The sequence below is a fragment of the Python bivittatus genome, unplaced genomic scaffold, assembly GCF_059951505.1.
Source record: "Python bivittatus isolate LINGU-HERP-01145 unplaced genomic scaffold, Pbiv_v1 ctg000480_np1212, whole genome shotgun sequence".
NCBI lineage: Eukaryota > Metazoa > Chordata > Lepidosauria > Squamata > Pythonidae > Python > Python bivittatus.
Genome location: NW_028277075.1, coordinates 95,825,037 through 95,849,161, shown reverse-complemented (window position 1 = coordinate 95,849,161; position 24,125 = coordinate 95,825,037). Strand labels below are relative to the sequence as shown.

At 39.9% G+C, this 24,125-nt stretch overlaps 1 pseudogene; it reads right to left on the bottom strand.

The window, feature by feature from the left end:
• Positions 1–871: 871 nt before the first annotated feature.
• On the bottom strand, positions 872–1,529 carry LOC112542964 (geminin-like; annotated as a pseudogene).
• Positions 1,530–24,125: the final 22,596 nt, after the last annotated feature.

Sequence of the window (24,125 nt, the reverse complement as noted above, 5' to 3'; positions counted from 1 at the left end):
TCTTAACCTTTAGTTCATTCAAATATTTTTGCTTGTAAACTTTATTGTCATTGTACCTCGTAGAATGAAATTAAATGCCATCCTCAGTGCACCTTATAAATATAAAAACCATAGAATAAAACACACACACACATTGTAGGATTTTATTTCTCTTCATTTCTTCTTTAACCCATAGCACGGAGTTCTTCAAGGGTTTAACAAGCCTCTTTTGTATTACTTTCTAGTGGACTTGGTTCCTGACTATATTCTCTCTCTGCAAATGTTTCTCTCATTCTGTAATATAATTAGTGAAGCGTTTCAGTGCAGACTTTCCATCTTTCTTAACCTCATCTCCCTTTAACCTTTCATCTCTTCCATGATTGCTCTAAGTATTCCTACCTTAGTTGTAAATTTTAAATTTTCTTGTGATTTCTCCAATTTTCTGAAAAACACTGCTCATTCTTTTCTTGTTATTTTCCTCTATTTGTTGACATTCTTGATCAAGATATCTTTCTTCCTCATTTCTGACTTGGTGTTAGATGATTGTGTTCAGTTGTCATACATCTTTCCTAGTGCCCAAGGATTTAATCCACCATTTTTCTTTGAATATCATTTGTTTTTAATTGTGTGGGTAAGTTTATCTGGTAATTACGTATCTCATAGTACATGAATAAAAATTATTTACAAGCTGAAATACATCGTATTTCCAATTAATCAAGTGACTGTATACAGTCTAATACTTCTGGGAAGACTGTTACTCACTCTGCTACACATTAGTAGTGCAATCCCACCCTCCAAATATTAGATAAATCTGTAGTTTTCAGAAGATTTCCTGACTCCCCTGCGCCCCCCCCCCCGCTTTAGAGGCCCAATACTTTCAGAGGTTGTTTTCTCAATTTATAAGCATATCTGCAACATTCTCTGTAGAACTATTGGAGAATTTTGAATATTCTTCTTCAGATTCACCATCTAAATCCTCCTTAGCAGAATCGTTTTCTTCATATGCAATTTCTTCCAGATCTAAATTTTTCAAAATATCTAGGCTTTCTGATACTTGTCCAGTTATTTGCTCTATCATATTTGCCATATAATGTACATGACCAGCTTGTTCTGCCAGTTCTTCATTTTCTTCTTTTAGACGAGCAATTTCACTATCTTTTAATTTGATTTCTTGATGCAACTTTTCATTTTCTTGCAACATACAGGGCTTTCATCCTCTCCTCAGCTAGTTCCTTCTAATACTGGAATGAAGGATTACCTTTTGCTATAAGATCGGAAGGCTGGATTGCTCCTCTTATATTTCTGCATTCCATTTTATCATCAGCCTCAGGTTTGGATACTTTTGAGATAAGCTGATCACTCCAAAATTTCTTGATTGAAGACTTACCCTGCTCATTTGCCCTGCCCGTAAGACAACCTGTAATAGATGGCTGTATCTTCTTAAGGATATGGTGTGATTTGCAGTTCGTATTACTAGTAGAAACCTGCTTCACCATGGGATGTTTTTCAGTATTTGATTGCTGTTTCATTTTAGAATTCACGTTTCTGTTTTTAAAGCCAAAACCTTGGGTTAAGGGCTCCCTGAGAAGCTGCTCATGCATCAACCCATCACCGCTCATTTTTCCTTGAACTTCATGATACTTGAACTTGGATCTTTTCCTCTTTTCTCCCCTCTGACTGCCAGATTTCTATCAGTGTTCAGCTGGGAGAGAGCAGCCTATGGAAAAAGGCTCCCAAAGGCTGGTGGGGAATTAGAACCAGGCAAGAAACTTGGTGGCTCCTTCACTCTCTTCTGCAAGACCAGATTCAAGGGTCTTCTTGCCCTGCTGTTCTCTGCCCTCTCTGTTCTCAGGGCTCATTTCTGCTAGTGTCGTTGAAACTGCCTCTGCAGCGTGATTGCTTGCCTCCTTCTTCCTGGCACTGGTACCTGTGAAGCCTCCTCCTTCTTTCACATGTCTGCTATCTCAGGGGTTTTCCTACTATCTCACACTTTATTCTGCTCACACATCTGCTGACACCAGTCCCAGTTCTGTTGCTACTGCTGACTTAGGCCTGGCTCTGCATAGCGACTACCTGTCTGCTCCTTCTGGCCTTATCTTCTACATGGCCTCCTCCCCTCATGGACCAGTGATCCAGATTTGTGTTCCCCTTCAAATTTGCTCATGGTTTACCGTTTTTAAAAAAGTCAGATATCTTCATATGAACCATGTTCCAATTGTCTGTATCCCTGAAAACCAAGGAACTCTTCTTTCAGTAATATCACCATGAGTGAGCAGAATTCTTTTTATAGCTTTGGTCTAGCCACATCATCACCAGAACTACTTGTGAAAGTTTGATGTTCTTTTCCAGTAGAATATGGGTGTCTATGGGGAGGAGAACAAATGAGGAGGGTGTCTATGGGGAGGAGAACAAATTCCTTTATGTGAGGAAGTAATCACACACATCCTGGAGTTTACATATTTGTGTCAGACATCCTGACACAAGTACGTAATTGCACATTTGTGTGATTACATTATCTAGTATGTATTGTTTCTGAGTGTTGTGGTTTGCAGATGCTGTTGAATTACAAAAGAGCCTTTCAACCTGCAGGTTCATCATCTTGTCTGAATGTTTTAGCTATGTCCATACAGTTTTCTTGGTAACAATATATTTGCTGTTGCCTTCTGGGTTGGATTTTGAATAATACTTCAGTCAATAAAGGAACCTAAAGTTAGCTCTGATGTACAATACACATTCAACTGGTGTGAATCAGCCTTGATTTGATTTGACTTGGAGATATGAGAGTTGAAGAAAACATGATGTAATTTCAGTTTGTGCTTCGAGAATCCCAGGCAAGCCACTTCATGATTTGAGATTCAATAAAAAAAAATTGAATTGAATCCATAGGCTATAAGAGGTTTACATCACAATGTCTATAGCCATTTTGTTTTTTGGCAGAATGAGATGGCTGTACCATGGATGGTAGATGCTGTAAAGGATATTAATCTTATCAAGTCTCAATCAGATCTCTTGAAGAGTTTCACTGCAATACTTTTTTAATTATTCTCCCTGCATCTCCTTTAAGGCAAAGATAGTTGAAATAAGAAGACAGCACAGTAGCCTCCAAATTTTCCAGGAAAAACCCTGTTGTATTGATTGAACCAAATCAGAAAATGTTCTGCTCTAAGTGAAAAATAAAAATTTTGCAATATAGAAAAGCGAATTCTTACTCTTCTCCTTAGTTTTCAAGGGTGCCAACTCTCGTAATCAGCTTTATTGGGATGCCAGGTGGGACAGAGCACATTAGTAGACTTGGTCTTTTCTGTGCAAAGCTTGGTTGTGTGAGGCCTGTGTCTGATTGGCAGTAAGTTAGTTGGCAGAGGCAACAGAAGCAGGCTGGCATAGTGAAACACAGTGCCACCAAGATGGGAAGGCCACCAAAAAGCTCATACCACAGAAAGAGCAACGTTTGTAGCCTTGCACACACACTATTCTTAAAATCAGTAAAGCTTGTAAATGCCCAGTCTTGCAGACTTTAAGGGCATACTGCATTGATCAGCCTTAATCCCATATCCAGAGTACTAAAAGTTGCATCAGCAGGACCAGCACACATTCCATTAGTTCTAGAGAGAGCTAAGTTAAGGTTTGTGGCTGGACACATTAAAGATATTGAGAGCTGAGAAAATAAGTGAAGCCCATTATCATACAAGCCTTGCACCCTAAAATTGCTCTGATAGGCACAGAATACATTGACATGATAAAGCTGATTGTCTGGCTACTTGTTTCAATGTCAGAGAAGTCATCACAACAGTCAACACCCCCTCTTCAGCTTATCCATGTATGAAAGTGAAATGCAACTTTCTATATTCTTTGTGAAAACCCCCAAAGCAGTAGAAAATCTGTCAGCAACCTGATAGTATTAAAATGTCTATTTCCCTTGATTCATAAACCTGCTTCAGTGGAGTGATGTGACTGTAGCTGTCAAGCACCCTTAAAAACTTTGCATGGCCCTAGTACCTATTGTAATACATATATTGCATTTATGTTCACAAAGGAGAAGGAAGTTCATATCATTTTTCATTAGGTAAATGCATTTCTAAATTTTCTTAAATTTATATTTTTCTCCCATTATGGACTTCCAGGTGGCATATATATTGGATTTTCAGTTTCTCATTCAACTGATGAATGGAGCCAGAGGATTAGTTTCAGAAAGTTTACATTACCACTATGTCTTTGTTCTTTTCCTTGGGTCAAATAATGCAAAAACTCTCTGAAATCTATTTATTTATTATCCCACCACAATTTAAACATACTCATGGCAGCTTACAGCAAGGAATAAAATGCAAAATATATAACAATGCAAAAAGATAAAATACCTAAAAACACACTAAGTGGAGTCATGCCCATATACCTACCCAGAAGGCTGATAATGCTGGAGTCTGTCTATCTATCTATCTATCTATCTATCTATCTATCTATCTATCTATCTATCATCTATCTATCTATCTATCTATCTATCTATCTATCTATCTATCCATCCATCCATCCATCCATCCATCCATCCATCCATCCATCCATCCCTATTTTCATTTGAATTATGCCCTGTGTCTCTGGAATATATGTTATTATATACACACTATCCCCTTCATGGATCACTGCCTTGTCGTGGCGAAGGGGCTTGCGTAACTCAGTGAAGCCATGAGCTATACCGTGCAGGGCCACCCAAGACGGACAGGTCATGACAGAGAGTTCTGACAAAATGTGGTCCACTGGAGAAGGAAATGGCAACCCACTCCAGTATCCTTGCCAAGAAAACCCCATGGACAATGGTAAAAGGCTAAAAGATATGACGCCGGAAGATGAGCCCCTCAGGTCGGAAGGTGTCCAATATGCTACTGGGGAAGAGCGGAGGGCAATTCCGAGTAGCTCCAGAAAGAGTGAAGCGGCTGGGCCAAAGCCGAAAGGACGTTCAGCTGTGGATGTATCTGGAAGCGAAAAGAAGGTCCGATGCTGTAAAGAACAATATTGTATAGGTACCTGGAATGTAAGATCTATGAACCAAGGCAAGCTGGATGTGGTCAAACATGAGATGACAAGATTGAACATCGACATGTTGGGAATCAGCGAACTGAAATGGACGGGAATGGGTGAATTTAATTCGGGTGACCATTATATCTACTACTGTGGGCAAGAAACCCTTAGAAGAAATGGAGTTGCACTTATAGTCAATAAGAAAGTGGGAAAGGCAGTAATGGGGGACAACCTCAAAAACGACAGAATGATCTCAGTGCGTATCCAAGGCAAACCATTCAATATCACAGTCATCCAAGTCTATGCCCCAACCACTGATGCTGAAGAAGCTGAAGTTGACCGCTTCTATGAAGACCTACAACACCTTCTAGAACTAGCACCAAAAAAAGATGTCCTTTTCATCATAGGGGATTGGAATGCTAAAGTAGGAAGTCAAGGAGTAATCGGAATAACAGGCAAGTTTGGCCTTGGAGTACAAAATGAAGCAGGGCAAAGGCTAATAGAGTTCTGTCAAGAGAAGCTAGTCATAGCAAACACTCTTTTCCAACAACACAAGAGACGACTCTACACATGGACATCACCAGATGGCCAATACCGAAACCAGATTGATTACATACTTTGCACCAAAGATGGAGAAGCTCTATACAGACAGCAAAAACAAGACCAGGAGCTGACTGTGGCTCAGATCATGAGCTTCTTACTGCAAAATTTAGGCTTAAATTGAAGAATGTAGGGAAAACCACTAGACCACTCAGGTATGACTTAGATCATATTCCTTGTGAGTACACAGTGAAGGTGATGAATAGATTTAGAGGATTAGATTTGGTAGACAGAGTGCCTGAAGAACTATGGACGGAGGTCCGTAACATTGTACAGGAGGCAGCAACTAAAACCATCCCAAAGAAAAAGAAATGCAAGAAAGCAAAATGGCTGTCTGATGAGGCTTTACAAATAGCTGTGGAAAGAAGGAATTGAAAAGCAAGGGTGAAAGGGAAAGATATAAGCAACTGAATGCAGATTTCCAGAGAATAGCAAGGAGAGATAAGAAGGCCTTCTTAAATGAACAATGCAAAGAAATCGAGGAAAACAATAGAATGGGGAAGACTTGAGATCTCTACAAGAAAATTGGAGATATGAAAGGAACGTTTAGTGCAAAGATGGGCATGGTAAAGGACAAAAAAGGCAAGGACCTAACAGAAGCAGAAGAGATTAAGAAGAGGTGGCAAGAATACACAGAAGAACTATACAAGAAAGATCTTAATGTCCCTGATGTCCACGCTGGTGTGATCACTGAGCTTGAGCCAGACATCCTAGAGAGTGAAGTCAAGTGGGCCTTAGGAAGCATTGCTAACAACAAAGCTAGTGGAGATGACAGTATTCCAGCTGTGTTATTTAAAATACTAAAAGACGATGGTGTTAAAGTGCTGCACCCAATATGCCAGCAAGTTTGGAAAACACAACAGTGGCCACGGGATTGGAAAAGGTCAGTTTACGTTCCAATTCCAAAGAAGGGCAATGCCAAAGAATGCTCAAACTATCGCACAATTGCACTCATTTCACATGCTAGCAAGGTTATGCTCAAAATCCTACAAGCTAGGCTTCAGCAATACATGAACCGAGAACTACCGGATGTACAAGCTGGGTTTCGAAGAGGCAGAGGAACTAGAGATCAAATCGCCAACATTCGCTGGATCATGGAGAAAGCACGAGAGTTCCAGAAAAATATCTACTTCTGCTTCATTGACTATGCAAAAGCCTTTGATTGTGTGGATCACAACAAACTGTGGCAAATTCTTAAAGAGATGGGAGTACCAGACCACCTTACCTGTCTCCTGAGAAATCTGTATACGGGCCAAGAAGCAACAGTTAGAACCGGTCATGGAACAACCGATTGGTTCAAAATAGGGAAAGGTGTACGACAAGGCTGTATACTGTCACCCTGCTTATTTAACCTATATGCAGAGTACATCATGAGAAATGCCAGACTGGAAGAATCACAAGCTGGAATTAAGATTGCAGGGAGAATCATCAACAACCTCAGATATGCAGATGATACCACCCTAATGGCAGAAAGTGAAGAAGAACTAAAGAGCCTCTTGATGAGGGTGAAAGAGGAGAGTATGAAAGCTGGCTTGAAACTCAACATTAAAAAAACTAAGATCATGGCATCTGGACCCATCAATTCCTGGCAAATAGAAGGGGTAGAAATGGAAGCAGTAACAGACTTCATTTATCTGGGCTCCAAGATCACCGCAGACGGAGACTGCAGCCATGAAATTAAAAGACGCTTGCTCCTTGGGAGGAAAGCTATGGCAAGCCTAGATAGCATATTAAAAAGCAGAGACGTCACCTTGCCGACAAAGATCCGCATAGTCAAAGCTATGGTTTTTCCAGTAGTAATGTATGGCTGTGAGAGCTGGACCATAAAGAAGGCTGAGCGCCGAAGAATTGATGCCTTTGAACTGTGGTGCTGGAGAAGACTCTTGAGAGTCCCCTGGACTGCTAGGAGGTCAAACCAGTCAATCTTAAAGGAAATCAACCCTGATTGCTCATTGGAAGGATCGATAATGAAGCTCAAGCTCAGATACTTTGGTCACCTAATGCGAAGAGAGATCTCTTTGGAGAAGACCCTGATGCTGGGAAAGATTGAAGGCAAAAGGAGAAGAGGACGGCAGAGGATGAGATGGTTAGATAGCATCACTGAAGCAATGAGCATGAAACTGAGCAAACTCAGGGAGGCAGTGAAGGACAGGAAGGCCTGGCGCAATATGGTTCATGGGGTCATGAAGAGTCAGACACGACTTAACGACTAAACAACAAAATACACAACAAAATGTCACAGCATTACCTTTAGCAGATTGCTACAATATGGAGTACCTTGCTCAAGATCTCACAACAGAACTTTTATCCTTCTAATAGGAGCTGAACTGTAGAAATACTGCAGGTACGTGGAATAGCCACCTCCAAAATGAGTCAAATATAGTAATTAAAACCTGAAAAATGGATCAAATTTTCAGGTTCAAAATAATGATCTGAGAAAATGGTTTAAGATAGGGCCACAACAATAAATCATTGATATTATCTACTCTTATGGATTGGTTTCATCAATAACAATAACAGTAAGAATAACAATAACATAAAAACTATAATCTTTGGCAATTATATCTCCTCCCTAAAGTTCTCTGCAAACATGAATTAATCTGCATAGTAGCTGATGTTAATTTATTTTTCTTTTTAAAGAGAGTTTATTTCAAAGTGGGCAATGGCCAATCTGGCTTTTAAATGTGGGGAACATGGTTTATGGCTGTTCTCCCATGTCTCCCCATCCGGCATCAGTCTTTTGGTCATAAATGAAGAGGATTTTTTTTTTTTTGCATAGCAATAAATGCTTTATGTGAAAGTGGCAGTTTTAAGCAAGTTCTTAATACTTTAACTTTGAGCTTACTTGCAAAGACTAATTTCCCAGAATACTTCCTGCCTCCTCCCACTTTTTTTTTAACCCCACTTTCCACACTTTCTACTAGCCCTGCTTTCCTATATTTTTTCTGGCAAGGTGGGCATTGGGCTGTAGCCTCCCATCTAAGTTATGGGGCCCACTTGGGGCCTGGAGACATTCTTGGATGTAAAGAAGATGTCAGATCCTTGGCTTTGCTTTCAGCATGCCAGCTTCTTCTCCTTCTCCTTCTCCTTCTCCTTCTCCTTCTCCTTCTCCTTCTCCTTCTCCTTCTCCTTCTCCTTCTCCTTCTCCTTCTCCTTCTTCTTCTTTTCCTATTTGACCTTTTTTTTTAAGAAAAAAAAAAGAAATGTAAACATCACTGGGGACAAGACGGTTCGTGCATGCCAAGGGAGAGGTCCATGAGCATATTGAGCATTGATGATCCCTGAGAATAACATTGAGATCAACACCGTAATTGTGTTTTTATGTTTATGCTAGCTTTTTTGGGCGGGGGTGGGGTTCTTGGAAGGCTGCCCACAAATATCCATTTGAGCATGTCGCTAAACGGTTGCTGTCTACTACAAAGGAGATTTGATATCACTTGGATCTTAGTCAGGCCCTCCGCCTTGTAGCAGGACTAGTTCTACCAGTAGGCAGAAGAAAGCACTCTTCTTTGGCAAGAGATCTGGGAATGTCATGCAAAGGCAATAAATTGTTAGTTATGTAATTTGTTGTTTTTGCAGTTTTGCTGTCAGGAATGAAGAGAAGCTTTAGGAGATGGATAGGGATACTACTTGATGCTTTACCTCAGTGATCAAAATCTCAGGGACTGACTTTGCCCCTGTACATGTAAGGTGTAGTGGTGGAATCTGTGCATGTGAATGTGTGTATGGCGGGGGGTGGTGGGGTTGGTTTCCAGGGAAGCTTTTAATGCTCCTGATGAATGTGTGAAAAGATCTTTTGAAAAATCAATACAGACAATTGCTTGTTCTGGGAAAAGCTTCACTCAAATACAAATGCATATGTCAGCCAATATCATTCACTGCAGTAACAAAAGAAAGGTTCTGATCCCTGTCTGCTAAAACAATATCAAATGAAAGGATTATAGTACAACACCAGCTTGTGCTATATACAGATTTATAAAACTGTAAGCCATTACAGCACACAATTGTACAATACAGGGAAGGTTAAAACTCTTAATAACACAAGAAGGAGTATTCAGATACAAAAATAATTCTGTTGTGCCTTTCTCATGTAACTTTCTCAAAAGGAGTGTAAACTAATAGATATGGGCATAAAATCAAACCTGTAAACATCTGATCCATAGTAAATGAATTTAAATAGAATAGAAGGCCAGAATTATTCTAGAAATCATAAAAGAACTCCAGCTGAGGCAACCGTCATTGACAGGTACCAAAGAAGCTGGTATGGTTCTTAGACATGGTTGAATACTTGCTCCACATTATATGCTTTCTATGTATATGCCCAGTACCTATATTAAAAGGCGATGATGCTAGGACTGTGCAAACTGTCTGCCTTTCAAAGTGTTCAAGTAGCCATGGCCTCCTAAAATCTTGACTGAGGGCCTTTTATGAGCAAGCAAGACCCTGTAATCAGGACTGTCCACCATATGTTCTCCAATGGGCCCACCAGCCTAGAAGGTAAAATCACTGCAATTTTAATCAGAAAGAAATCACTAAGGCTCTGCAAATTATTTCAGGGGCACTTCAGCTGCAGCACTGCTGTAACTGAAGCACCCCTTCAAATCTTTTCCTCAAAGCCTCAAGGCAGCCACCTCCTCCTAACGGCTTGGTATACACAGTTCAAGTGTTTACCAAGATCATGTATGCATACTGTCAACTGATGGTGGCAGTCCCGCTGAAGTGTCTTTAGTGCGTGCAGATGATTTTAGAAGGCTCATGGCGAACCTTCAGGAGATCACACCAGCCTTAATGCTTTGAGGTGAGCTTTTCCAAATGGTTCCCACAACCCCAATGATTCTCTATATACAGTGGCATATACAGTGCATATATAATATACTATATGCATTAAATATTCAACAAAAAGTGAGCTGGGGAAGAGAAGGTAGGTTCAGAGATCTGTTTGCTGTCTGAGCTCTTGAAATCAGACATAGAGCCTATTGCTTGACAGAAAAACCATATACAGCTGTCTCAACTGTCTCAGTTCTTATTACCAGAACTGGGCTGGAAAAATGCAAATGACCACTGGATGGGAGAAAAGAAAACCCTCTGCTTTCGTCTAGTGTTTATCTGGATTTTTACAGCCTAGTTCTGATAACCCTATTCAAGCCATCCCCTGTGTATGCTCTGAAACCCAAGGTTGGGTTGGACAGAAAATATTGAAGTCACCTTATTGGAACCATCCAGTTCATTTCCTAGAGGATAAGTATATGAACAGAACCAAGCATGTTAAGATGCTTAAGATGGAGAAAGACAAGCCAAAGGTCCATGCTGTGATAGAATTAATATATTACTGAGCTTTCTGTCCTCCTGGTAGGGAAAGTGCTTTCCTTCCTGTAGGATGCTGGCTGAAATGGAGAGCTGAAGGGTGATTGCCCACATTCCTGCAATATGCTTTCCTTTTGTCTTAGAAATGGGAGAAAAATTAGCTGCTTGGAGAACAATTGCTCTCACAGCATTCCTCTTGCCAAACCTGTGAAATGAGGCCAGCAAAGGGGCATGGCTCACTGGGGCTAATACTGTTGCTGTTGAGGGAATGAGGAAGGAAGGGAAAAGGGTTCTCCTCCTTCTCTTCTGTCTTCTTCTCTCCTCCCAGACAAGCATGAATCCTCACCTACCCTGCTCCTCTTCCCTTTGCTATCATTCCCTTAATGTCGTGCTTCTTGGAGGGCATAGCCATCCACTCCAGCAGCACCAGCAGGTCACCACCACATGAAGTGAAGTGTGGATGCTTCCAAGGGTAGTGGTTAGTTGTGCAGCTGCTGCTGCTGCCAAGAGTGGCAGAAGTGCTCTTTGGCAAGCACAAAGGTGAGGTAAAGGGCATTGAAGGGGAGAGGAGCAGGGAAGGTGAAGGGTCCAGGCAATCCGCACTAGGATTAGGGAGGGAGGAGAGGCAAGCAGATAGTAGAGGAATGAGGCAAGGACGGCTGGGAGGCAGCCATGGCATGGGTGGGTGTTATCAGTGGGAATGGAGACCATAAGGTTGATATTCTCCTGTTCCTAGGGGGAAAAGAAGCCTTTGGTTGCTGGGAACGTCTTGTCTCTCTGGCAGTCAAAGGAGAACTGGCCATGGAGGAAAAGAACCCCATAGTGGGATGGAACTAGGGTGGGCGTTGGAGCCCTGCAAGTTGCCAGCTGCCCTCAAGCTCCTCCTCTATGCAAGGTAGAATATTCATACATGAAATTTTATTGTATTTTTCAAGGAAAACATTGTCCTTTCTTGTTGATCATCTCGATCTGGCTTCAGACTGCCTCAGTGGAAGCCAGTACCAAAATGGAAGCTCTGTTGTAAAGGCATGTCTTCCACAAATGGTTAGCAGTCCATCTCAGCACTGGGGCAAGGAGAGTGTGTGAATGAGTATGCATCAATCTTTCAAACAGAAAACAAAATAGAGATGAAGAAAAGAACAATGGGGGAGTCCCCTGCTTGCTCTCTCTACTCCTAATGTCCTTAGTGATTAATAGGATAAAAAATGCAAAAAAAAAATGCTTTGAAAGTTGCATCTCTGACATTAATTAGATGAATTTTGATTTTATTTGGAATATCTATATGTGATTTTTGCCTTTCCTTATTCTCCCTGATTTCTTTTTCCCCAGGTCTATTCCTGTTATGGATTAAATAACAGAAATTAGAAAATAAGAATGAAGAGATACGAAGACAGGGAATTCCCAAACATTTTTCTTGAGCTTGTGCTTTTTAAATTTATTGAAATGAGTAAGAGTTAGGCGTGAGGAATGAGGTAGGCAAATGTGCAGGTATTACCAAAGCATTTAAGTTGTTTTAAATGAAATTGGAAATGGGTCCAAAAGCACCTCTCCAAATAGAGGAAACAGGTACTAACATGGCAAATGCCATTCAGTTTAACTGGAACTTTGACAGTGGCTCAAGCTATCAGCAATTGACCAGGAAACAAATCATAACAGGTGGCTTGGTGAAGACATCAGTTCAATGCATGGCTGTTGTAAAAAAGGCACTTTTGTATTTGGATGCACTAGAAGGAGGACTAAAAATAAAACTGCCAATATTGTAATTCCTTTATTTATGGTGCAACCGCAATTATAATACAATACTTAGCAATATTTCTTAAATTAAATTATACTCTGGTGAAACCTATCTTCTCTAGACGACTTGAAGGTACACTGGGTGCCAAAAAAAAAAAAAAAAAAAAGTCACCGGTAGAAGATCTTTGAATGAATGTTCAGCAGATATATGAGCTTTTAAATGAAGAGTCAGTAAAGGTCCTACTACTTTCTTCAACATATTTTTGTGGAAGTGGATTTTCAGCACTCACTACAACCAAGATCACATGTCAAAAGTGACTGAATTTCATGCCAGCTCTAAAACTTTAACAAATCTCATTCCAGTCATTGATGAACGATTCTATCATATGCAAGCTCATACGCTCCATTAAAATTCATAACTGATGCATTAAATATAAGGGAATACATAGATGCGCACACAGATACACTGGTATTCCCTGTCCTTGAAAAGTTTGAATAAATACTAATTTAAGGTATACCTTCATGTTTTGAAAAGGATTTGGGGAGTTGGAAAGCCAACCAAAATAATCAAGGAATTTGAGGAACTCTCTGTAAGGAAAAGATATAACATTTGTGTGTGTGTGTGTGTGTGTGTGTGTGGGGGGGGGGGGTTAGGTTATAAAAAAGCAACTGAAAGGGAGAAAAGGTAGAGGTTTATACATGCTAATCTGTAGAATTCAAGACAATAAGATATAATGATAATCATAATTCTGGACAGCTTTGAAAGGAATTACTCAAAGTCTGGTCGATGAGACTATCAATGCTACTTGTCATGAGGACTATGTTACTTCCAGGATCCAAAGCTATATGCTTTCAATAACTGTTGTAGGCAGTGAGAATAACCTTGGGAGACAGGAGGAAGAGCCTCAGTCTAGACAATGATCTGACAAGAGAAATCTGAGTCCAAAAGAGGGATGGGGGTAGAGAAAACATCTCAGAAGGGGCCTACCTAGTTCTCTGGAAAGTAAAAGCAGGAGAGGGAGGAAGTGCTTTCAGACTTGCAAGATTCTGTTACTGTAATCTTACAATAAAGGTTGTACTAGTACTCATGGTTTTGCTTTCCTGTCTGGACTACCTGGAAGGGCTGACAATAACAGAAGCAAGAATATATGAGTGGAGGAGTTCTGTTGCAGTTATGTCCTATATACCTACTTGTATCTGAGTTCATTCCTAGATGTATGCATGGTACTGCACCTAAATAACCATGAAGGCATTTCTACTTCCTCCAAAATAATGTATTTCATAGTTATTATCAGCCATATATGAAGTAGATGGAGTATCAATGTTTGTCCAAATTGTGACCGATGGAATGCTCTGTAAGGAGACATGGTTTCTTTCTGACAGAGGTCAACATAACCTCTAATACATCTACTTTTTTTTAATAGGCTAGAGTTATTGTGGAATTCCTTATATTGAATGATATGAAGATACAGTGAGTATTGTGCCTCCACAATCTCACCTTTTAATTTTTCTGTTATGTAGTTATGTAATAAGGAAAATTTCCACAGCATTTTATGTACCTGTGGGCTCTAGAGAAGACATTAAACAAACTGGATAATATATAGACACTTTTATAGATTTAAGTTGTTGTTTGGGAAAAATGAATGTTATTTTCTGTTACATATTACAAGATCCATGGGTGACCCTGCCTATCTATTTTTATTTTTGTTATTCATTTATTAGATTTCTGTTTGTCTTTCCTCCAGGAACTCAAGGTAGCTTATATAGAGATTTACCTTCATTTTTACTCCTGGAGTGCCAACTCTGTGATATAGATTGGGTTGACAGCAAATGAAAGACCCAAAGTCAACCAGTGAGTTTTCATGGCTGAGGGTGGACTTGAACTTGGGTCAGTCAAGGTACTTCTATATAACCAAATTTCCATCTTCCAGTTTATCATAGAGCAATTTGAACTGATTGTTTATCGTCTGTACATTCTTGGTTCCAGAGAAAAGATGGATGGAACTGGAAGGAGACAGGATTCCTAGTGTTTGTATATATATATTTTTATTTCAGCCTGATGTGTTTTGGGAAAATATTCCTTTGGCAACAGCTGTCTAAAAACAAAAGAATGCAGGAAAATTTACTAGTAAATATGCAGCAAACTGCTTTAATATTACACTCATATGCAGAACAGAAAAGAAAATTAAGGACTGTCAGTATTGTATGGCATGGGAATATATCTTATTAAAAAATGTGGGGGCGGGGAGGTAAGAAATGTAATATTCACATTAAGAACTTGACTTTGAATAGGTACTTATATTGCAAAATATGGTTGTGTGCCTTCTCTTCCTATATATTTTCAGACACAAGTATTTTCTTAATTGGTCCAAATAGTCTCTAAACGTAGATAACATCAGCTTGTTAGTATTTGATAAATATATATATTTTTACACCACAACTCTCCAGTATCTGTTTGGTTGGCTTAATGTCATAAACAAACTCATTATGGAAAGAGGCAGCTGTTGTGAAGCAAAAGACCGGAACAAGATTCATTATCTACAAAGAACATTCTTATAGATCATTGTGTATGTTAACCTGTGTTATGATAAAGACACCCAACAAGATGAATGAATTTCTAAGTAGATACATGGGTGTTATTAAAATCCACAAAGCTCTACAACCATTGATAACATTCATTTGTATGCAGAGCCTAAAATATTTTGTTTTTAGAGAACCCATGATAAAGAAAGAATTTTCCAAAATGTTTTGGGCTCAAATAAAAGTATTTTTACTGGAACTTGGGAATCTTCTCTCCTTCCTTTCCATTTTCAGCACCTACCACTCCTTTCTTCTCTCGATTCCAGAGGGGAAAAAACCAATAGCTAGACTTGGGTGATATAGTAACGATATAGTAACAGTATATTTTATGTCTTTGTTTTTGTGAAAAGTGAAAGTAATTTCTGATTACATATTTGTTTTCCCTTGTATAGATCCCCTGGAGCTGGATATGACTATATGTTTCTATCTGTCCTGTGTACATCTCTCCATGACCTCTTTCTTCTCCATCTAGACACTTCCACACCACCAGTGTTTCCACCCCAGTCCATTATTAAATAGTCTGAAACTAATCATCTTCACATCTGCCAACCTCTAAATGCAGGGAATACCACAAGCCAATCTGTGCTCATCTTCTCTCACTCCAGTTTACCAATAGGATAATACAGAAAACACCATCAGCTTTAAAGAGTTGCAGACAGATGCTGTGTTTGTTCCCCCATACTCTGAAACATCTTTTAGAATTAAATCTAAACATTGCCCAGCCCAGATATAGAGAAAAGCAAATATCACAAGTTTAAAATGCTTTGTTTTCAGTAAGATAGCAAAATAAAATAAAATAATAACATAAAATTGCAGCTCAGTCTTTGGGATATAGGAGAATAATTGGAGCTGCTAGTAGTAGCAGGGAAGAAGCTTAAAAGATTCTCTTTTTAAGGTGGACGAAACATATTTGGCAGATATCTGTTAATCAGAATTTGCTTAACACATACTATTCACAGGTGCTATGATAAGCTACTTCTAATAGAAGAGAATATCTAGCTCAGGGCTGAAGTGTGGAATCTTTGGTGCTCTCTGAGTCTGGTTGTTTGCTTGCAGATGTTTCATTATCCGACTAGGTAACATCATCAGTGCTAGTGAGTGTGGGGTTTGCTCCCTGTTTATATACAGATCTTTGGACTCACAAAAAGATACTACTTAGTTTTAGCAATAGGAGCCAAGTCATCAGTCTTTTCTAGGCAGTACCAGTTATCAGTGCAGGAGATATTTCAGCTGCACATAAAATAAAATACACAAATGCTAATACTGGTCCATGCTGATAAGTTCTAACTGTGGGGTAAATGTGCAGAAAGTAGAATATGGAACCATGGGAGATGGTGACCATTCATAACATCTAACTATATTGCAAGAAGAATTTAGCTACATCCTGATGCATGATTTTCTGACAGGGTGAAGATGTGCTTAGAAATAAGTCTGATAGTGTGGGTGCAATGATGCAGATGGCTGTTTTCCTATGTATTTGCATGCACCATATGATAAATGTGGTGTTGGGTTTCAGTTTCTTTACAATTTTCAAAGATTTCTTTGGTAGAAAATGATTTTTTTCTGTTCAAGAGATTTTGTACTATCCTTTCCTAACCTGGTACCCTGTATATATATGGTGACTGCAACTACCCAAATTTCCCCATCAGTATGGTTTTGGATGGAGTAGTCCATGTTTTTCTACTGGTCATCAGTACTGGTGGAGACTGCTTCATACATTCCAGTTCTTCTGGGAAGATCTACTGTGATGAAATGGATGGGTTTCCCAGGGTTGGGTAGTTTATCCAGTCTGTACATTTAGCTTTAGGGGTAGAGATAATGTGTTGGTTTTATACTTCCCAATCCCATCAAGGATGGAAGAAGAAGAAGGGAGAGCTCAGGGGATCACAGAACTCTTTCCCTGCAGGAGGGAATAGTCCATTAGTACTCTTCTCCATGTACAGAACTAAGAGAGAGAGATAAGTCCTGGCAGGGCTTGTAAGTGTGGCTGCATGTGTGCTTCCCTTCACAAACTATGCCAGATACAGAGGGAGGCCCGTAAGAGCGTAATTTTAGTGCCCAAGTGGAATCTGGCTTGCACTGGGTTGTGGAGGTAGAGGGAGGCCCAACTGAGAATTTGTAGCATCCAACTCTGCATGATAAAGTACTATATAATTTATGATTCTTTGAACTTAAAATATTGTACCAACCATGGATTATTGTCTTTCAGGTCTTGATCATATTTTTATCAACATGTACTCTAAATGAGACATCAGAACTAGGAGATAGCATTATCATACGTGGTTAACCATGTTTGTCTTAGAGGGTCAACTTCCACAGGCCAAATATAGCCTGTATCATGACATTCAAAATTTAAGTTTTATCCCATTCATTTCTTTTTTTATTGCATGTGACCTAGAGAAAATTATTAGCATTTTGACAGACAGGAGTAGATGGTTCCCCTTTTCATGGACTATTTTCTAAGACATTAATCTGATGGGGGAGGGAGGGAGGGAGGGAGAGAGAGAGAGAGACTGACTGACTGACTGACTGACTGACTGACTTTAGGGCAGTGATCAAAGCTGTTTATTTAATTACTGGAACATTAAGTTCTTCCATGTATTGCTACAAGCTAAAAGGTTTTATGTGAAGAGGAGTAACAATAAAGTATCAAAGTAGACCTTTACATTCTACAAAATGCCCAGTTTCAGAAAGAACATTAGAAGAAGCTGTTTCTTTTGTGCTGGCTTGACATATAGAAGCTTGATATATCATGGTGTACATTTCTCTCCATTTGATAACCAAAAGCAAACAGCTCCAGCACTTCCGCTGATCTTTGTTCATTCCGTCTTCTATCTTTGCTTAGCTATGTGCTTTTATAGGCTTAGGCTCCTGTCTATTTTATCTCCTTCCTCCAAAAAGGTAAAATAGGTTGCAGCTATTTCCTAAGTCATCTACAACTTGGACACACTTACTAGTCTGCTCCTTATCATGTTCTTTTGCTTGGCAACTATGGAACTAGTTCTTTTATATGCTTTTGTGGTTCTGTACAGAAAGAAAAATAATGAGGTGGTTGTAGATGTGTGAAGTCATACACACATACAAATATTTGTCCTAAGACTACTTGGTGCGGGATTCACATAGCATAGACTCTAGAAGCCCTGAAATGTCGCTAATTTGTTTCTTATTTCTTGACTTACATGCCACAGCCATGTAGTTAACCTAAATGATTTATGTTCCATATAGTCTAGAGTTCATGCTTTGCATGGAAAGGTCTCAGGATTAATTTCTGGCATCTCCAGGCAGGCTTGAGAGGTTTTAGACTTGAAGTGCAATTGCCAGAGCTGAATGCCAGTGGATTGACTGGCTGGGATCAAACAGTTTCTTGACTGCCAGTTGAACAGGGCCTGCACTTTTGAAATGATTGTTTTGGATGGTTGAGAGCTGAGCCAAATAGGCCAGTGATACGATGGGGTAACCAAAGTGGGTTACAGCAGGATTTCTTGTAGAGGAGTTCTTGTGATTCAGATTTGTACATTTCAGTTCATCAGTTCAGATAATCAAATGACAGGAAATCTTACCTTTATTCCTAATGGATTGCCATCCAAATTTTGCTAAACAAAGTTGTGTGAGGCCTGTACTCCATGGGTTACCCATCCATGCTGCAGACATTATTTTGAGGTGATAAAAAGAGAAGAAGTGACCAACTGCATTTTTCTTAGGTTCTGTTTTGCACTCTGTGACACACAAGCTGGATCCATGTTTGACTCCAATTCTCCATCTCATAGCAGGAATAGCAAAATTGGGAGAAGCCATATTGCTGAACTGTCTATGGTAGAACTGATATTCTTCATGAGGAGTTTGAGAAAGTTTCCCCAAATTGATCAGGGCATACTTTTCCAAGAACTTGCAACCCCAGCATTAGAAGCCTTAAAAGGATGTCAATTTGTCCCCCTGCCCATCTGTTCTAGTGCCTGAAAACAGATGGTTTTGCTACAGATATATCTGACTCTACATCTTAAAGCCAAATGCTTTTTACTCACTGAAGTTACACACAATTATAACTTAAAAAAAATAGAGCTTCTTAAAAGGAACAACAACATGTCCCTAAGATTGAATATGCTATGTTTTTTTGGGTTAAGTAATTTTGTAAGGCTGACCCAGTGATAGGGTCTATGCAATATCCACCTCTGTAGTGTTAAAAATAATAAAATAAAATAATGTAGTAATCAATAGAAATGTGTGGTAGTCTTAAGTTACCAGTGTGTAAATGAAGAGGAAGGAATCCAGAGTTTGGATAGTAAACAAGGCTATTTGTCTTGCAATAATGGAATGATAATTGTGATCATTTCAGAAGTCACTCTCCTTTGGCCTCATGAGACCTCCTGCTTGCTTCCCATTGTTTAAATATGCATGCTGTCTCCCAGAAAGTGTTTCCTGATGAGAAAAAGGTAAGTAGAGAAGTGGGGCCGAGGGGCGGGGCGGGGGAGCGGGGGGAGAGATGATAGGAATTTTCTTTCTTTGTAAAAAAAAAAAAAAAAAATTAAAAGGCAGAGTAAAGTTTCATTTTGATTTGCACAAGGAAATCTTGGCAGGGAGATGACAGGAGAAGAAAGACTTCAAGAAGATGACGAGGTAGATATTTTGCAACATGTAAGATGCCAGTAAACTCTCTAGTTATAGTACTGAAGCATCTACAGATATCTAATGAGAAAACAAACTATTACAAGTAATCTTCGCTTAGTGACCACAATTGGGACTGGCAACTCCATCACTAAGTGAAGTGGTCAGTGAGAGGGAAATCATAGGACTACAACAAAGCTTTCAGGCTTGAAACTGACAAGACTACTCAGTTTCACACCTTCAGCTTTTATTTGCCCCCTAACTGCTCCCCCACCCTTTGGAATGCTCACCCCACTGCTGGGATAATTAACAAGAACAGAATTAATGTTCGTATTTACATTCATTGGAGAGGAAGGGATTACAAGCAGACACACAATGAGGAATACACATTGAAAGCAATGCACTGGTGTCAGCAGCCTCTAGCATACTATGCAAACAGCCTGGTGTATTCCCCATTGTGTGCCTGCTTACTCTCTTGTAATCCCTTCCTCTCTAATCTCTCTGCTCTATGGGGGGCGGGGAATGGGTCAGACATAGGAGAGATTGCCTACAGAAATTGGATTTTTTTCTCCCTCACCCCATCTCAGAGCAGAGAGACTGGAGAGATAACTGGGCTGTTTGCGTAGCATGCTAGAGCTGCCAGTGCCAGCACATTGCTTTCGATGTGTATTCCCTACTGTGTGCCAGCTTTCTCTCTAGTAATCCTTTTCTCTCCAATCTCTCTGCTCTGCAAGGGTGGGGGTGGGGGAAAAAAACAGCAGGTCAGGCACAAGACAACAGGTTCTGACTGTAATGGCAATCATGTGACTGAGGGACAGCACCGTTGTAACTTCAAATGGTCACTGAACAAAGCAGTTGGTAAGCGAGGATTACCTGTATTGATCCCCCCCCCATTTTTTTCTTCCTTGGATATGAAATATCTATTAGATTCCCCTTTTGTCCATTTAAAGGTGCAACAGTGCTAACCATGAGATTTCCACAGGCTGAGGGGAGATGGTATTTCACAGCAGCTCTGCTCTACTAGAAAAATGCCAGATGTTCTGAGTACTGTACATCCAGCATTACTGAAGCAGACTGCCACTTCTACAATAGCATTTCCTCTTGCTTTCTTTTCCTGTTGACTCCCAGATTGGCTTCTTGAGCAACTCTCAATCTTTGGAGCAGGTATCAGGATCTGTGCAAAAGGCCTGTAGTTCTGCTGCTCTTTGACAATGATGCTGGTGGAACTCTTTGGCTTTATCCTCACTGCCCAGTTGCCCCACTGTTAAAACAGGCAGGCAATCATTTCTGGAGGGCAGGAATGGATGCTGTTGTCTTCTATTACTTCCCACTCACTTTCAAAGCGACTTCAGGGCATGCTTTTGTTCTTTACTTCTAAGATATATTTTTCTCAGTTAGGTTGCTTTGAGTGCTCCTGTCCATTGGGCTATCGCAGTTCAGTTTGCTGCAGGTTAATCTTACCAGTTCAAGGCTACTTGGCAAAAGGATAAAAAAATTGAGCCAATACTTACCATGCACTTTAGTAGGACCTACACCTTTCATTTTATTAGCAGAGCTGAAATAACCCTGTGGATAGTCTCTTTGTTTAGTGTAAGGAAGGGTTGCTAGTTCAAAACTCAACAAATTTTTTAAAATCCTTTTTTTCCCACGAGTGCCTAGTTTTTGCCCAAGACTTAAAAAAAAATAATGGCCAGAGGCCTACTGTTTAACCGTTTTTTCAGATGCCTAATATAGAAACTGTTCATTTCCAGCTCCCAAATAGCCCAGAATGGTGGGAAGGCACAGTGGCAGGAGAATTGTCCAATGGGAGAACATGGTAGCCTGCAGTCTGGACTGAATATTTTGCAAATGTTAAAGTGTCTCAGCCCAGACAGGATTTGCTTAAGCCAGCTTGGAAAGAAGCTGGCAGGAGCACAGGACAGAGTAGTTTAAATGGTAAGTGCAGATAAGGCCTTTGAAACACTTTGGTGCAGTTCCTCTGGCAAAGACGTGCTACTAAAGTGATGAAAACCCAATCCATGAGCCATGTGTAATCTGACTGGTGTGATTTTTCCTCTCTCCACGTGTGTGTGTGTGTGTGTAAAAATAAAGGGTCAAAAAGGTGTTGTAAACCTGTGAGAGGCTTATGTGCCCCTTTGCCCATTATTCTACCCCACCCCAAATTGAGATGATTTTCTCTCTTTTTTTGGGAAGAAAATAAAGAGCAAAACCAATTAACCCTTTCTTCCCCACAAATTTGCTTGAAAATATTTCCCCAGCCCACTCCTAGGTATTTAGCCTGCAAAGGAAATTGGGGGAAAAAACCCTTACCTTTATGCTAATGGAATGAAACAGATTGGCAGAGGAGAGAAATTCCTTTATTAACTATCTTGCATTCTCTCTTGCCTTTACTGATTTCAGTGATACACCAGTCACAGAAGTGATTCAGTTAGTTTGGGAAACACCTTAAAATATAGTTATTTTAGCAGTGAAAGTTACCTGCTCACCTCATGACAGAACACATATTTTGAGATAAGCTAGCAGTCAGTCACAACTCATCATCATAAACCCAACCAGAAGTTGGATCAGAAAGGATGCTAATCAACTTCTCTGATGCAAAATGAATAAAACCTGTGACATTCAAAGGAATACAGTATTGGGAATAGGTGCCTGATGGGAAGAACCTGGGGATTTATCACAGGTTTGCTTTGGATTTGCTCATGAAACCAGATGCCCACAGTGAACTGTCTGTTTTCCCATATGAATTGTGGCTTATTTAGCAATGGTAGTTTTACTAGGAGACTGCACAACCTACTTCCCTTCTGCAGGTAGATGCCATGCTTAAAGCATACATAGCCAAGAGCTTCTAACACCACCAGTTAGACCAGGTTATAATTCATTAGGTGGTTTGAAAATTGAGGCCTTTGATGGTCATCCATAAACCTGGCTAACTTTAAAAGGGACCACCATGTTACTGATGCAGTTTCCTCTCTTAAAACTTTGCCAACTCTATGATTCAGCAGGATGGGCAGATCAGTATGGGTGGTGAATATCTTCTACAGTTGTATTATCTTTATCTGGCCCTGGCAAGTTCTTTAGGTGAAGTATGAAATCATTATTATGTGGATTCGTATGATTAAAAGAAAAAAAATGCTTGCAAATGTTTTTGTGATAGCTTTCCATTACATTTGAAATAAATATTACCAATGAATCACTAAGACAGTGAGGGTTCCAGTGGCATGTTTGCTGACAAAGTTCCTTTTCTGAGGGACGATGCTGGTTTGAGGCAGCTTCACTGCAAACAAATTTCTTCAGAAGGGAGACCTCCCAGGCCTTTTGTTAAATTCTGATAACACTCTTGACAGTCAAATTCTTATCTAAGGTAGTGAGTTGCTGATTGGCAGTTGTGAATGATGGTGGCTGGGACAGAGGCCAGGTCATCTTTCAGCACTCTTCTGAAGTGCAGAATGCAGAGACCAATTCTCTGAGTCTGGTGGGGAAATGGAAATAAAACTGTCCAATGCCTCCCACGCTGAGCCAATGTGACAATTCCGTTCTTTCTCATGTGTTGCACATTTGGAGCTGGGGAGAGAATCTCTCTCTTTGCAACTAGAAGCCCCAGCATCTAGCCATCAGCAGGAGAACAGGAGTCACCTCTGTTATGGGGATGGGGGGGGGTATACTATTTCTCACAGCGGTTTATTCAGAAGTAGATCTCATTCATTTCATTCTAAATCCTAAAACAAGCATGCTCAGAAGTCTAGCCAGAAAATGACAACACCCCCTGGTTGTTGTTTGGAGGCTGGCACTAGGAATGTCAAGAGGGATTTATCTGAGTCCCCCTTTCTTGCGTTTTTTTCTATCCAACAAACTCCCCTTATACTCCACATCTTGTTTGTTCCTTCTCTCTGCATGTGACACATTATAGTTTGGGTGATTTGGGATACCCTATTCAATGTCAGGTGGGAAGGATTTTGCTTTAATGTCAAGGCAATGACTAGGTGTACAGTGTGTCAAGTTCAAGCCAGTAGAAAAAGTTACTTTTTCTTCTATCTATCAATATATCACATAAAAGCATCTATGCAGATGCTTTTATGTGATATATTGGTTACGAAAAAGGGGTTATTTGTGTCTTCCAGTCATTTCTCTGAGCAGAACAAAATTTGTTAGGTAGAAATGAGTTCTCCAGTTTCATATAAAAAGCCATCATACCACAGAGGAAAAAGCTTATATAAGGAGTCTTCTTTCTTTCTTTCCTTCCTTCCTTTCTCTTTCTGTCACGTTAAGTAAAATGTCACCTATTTTGAAAGCTCAAAATCCTTATCTTCTCTGAAGTA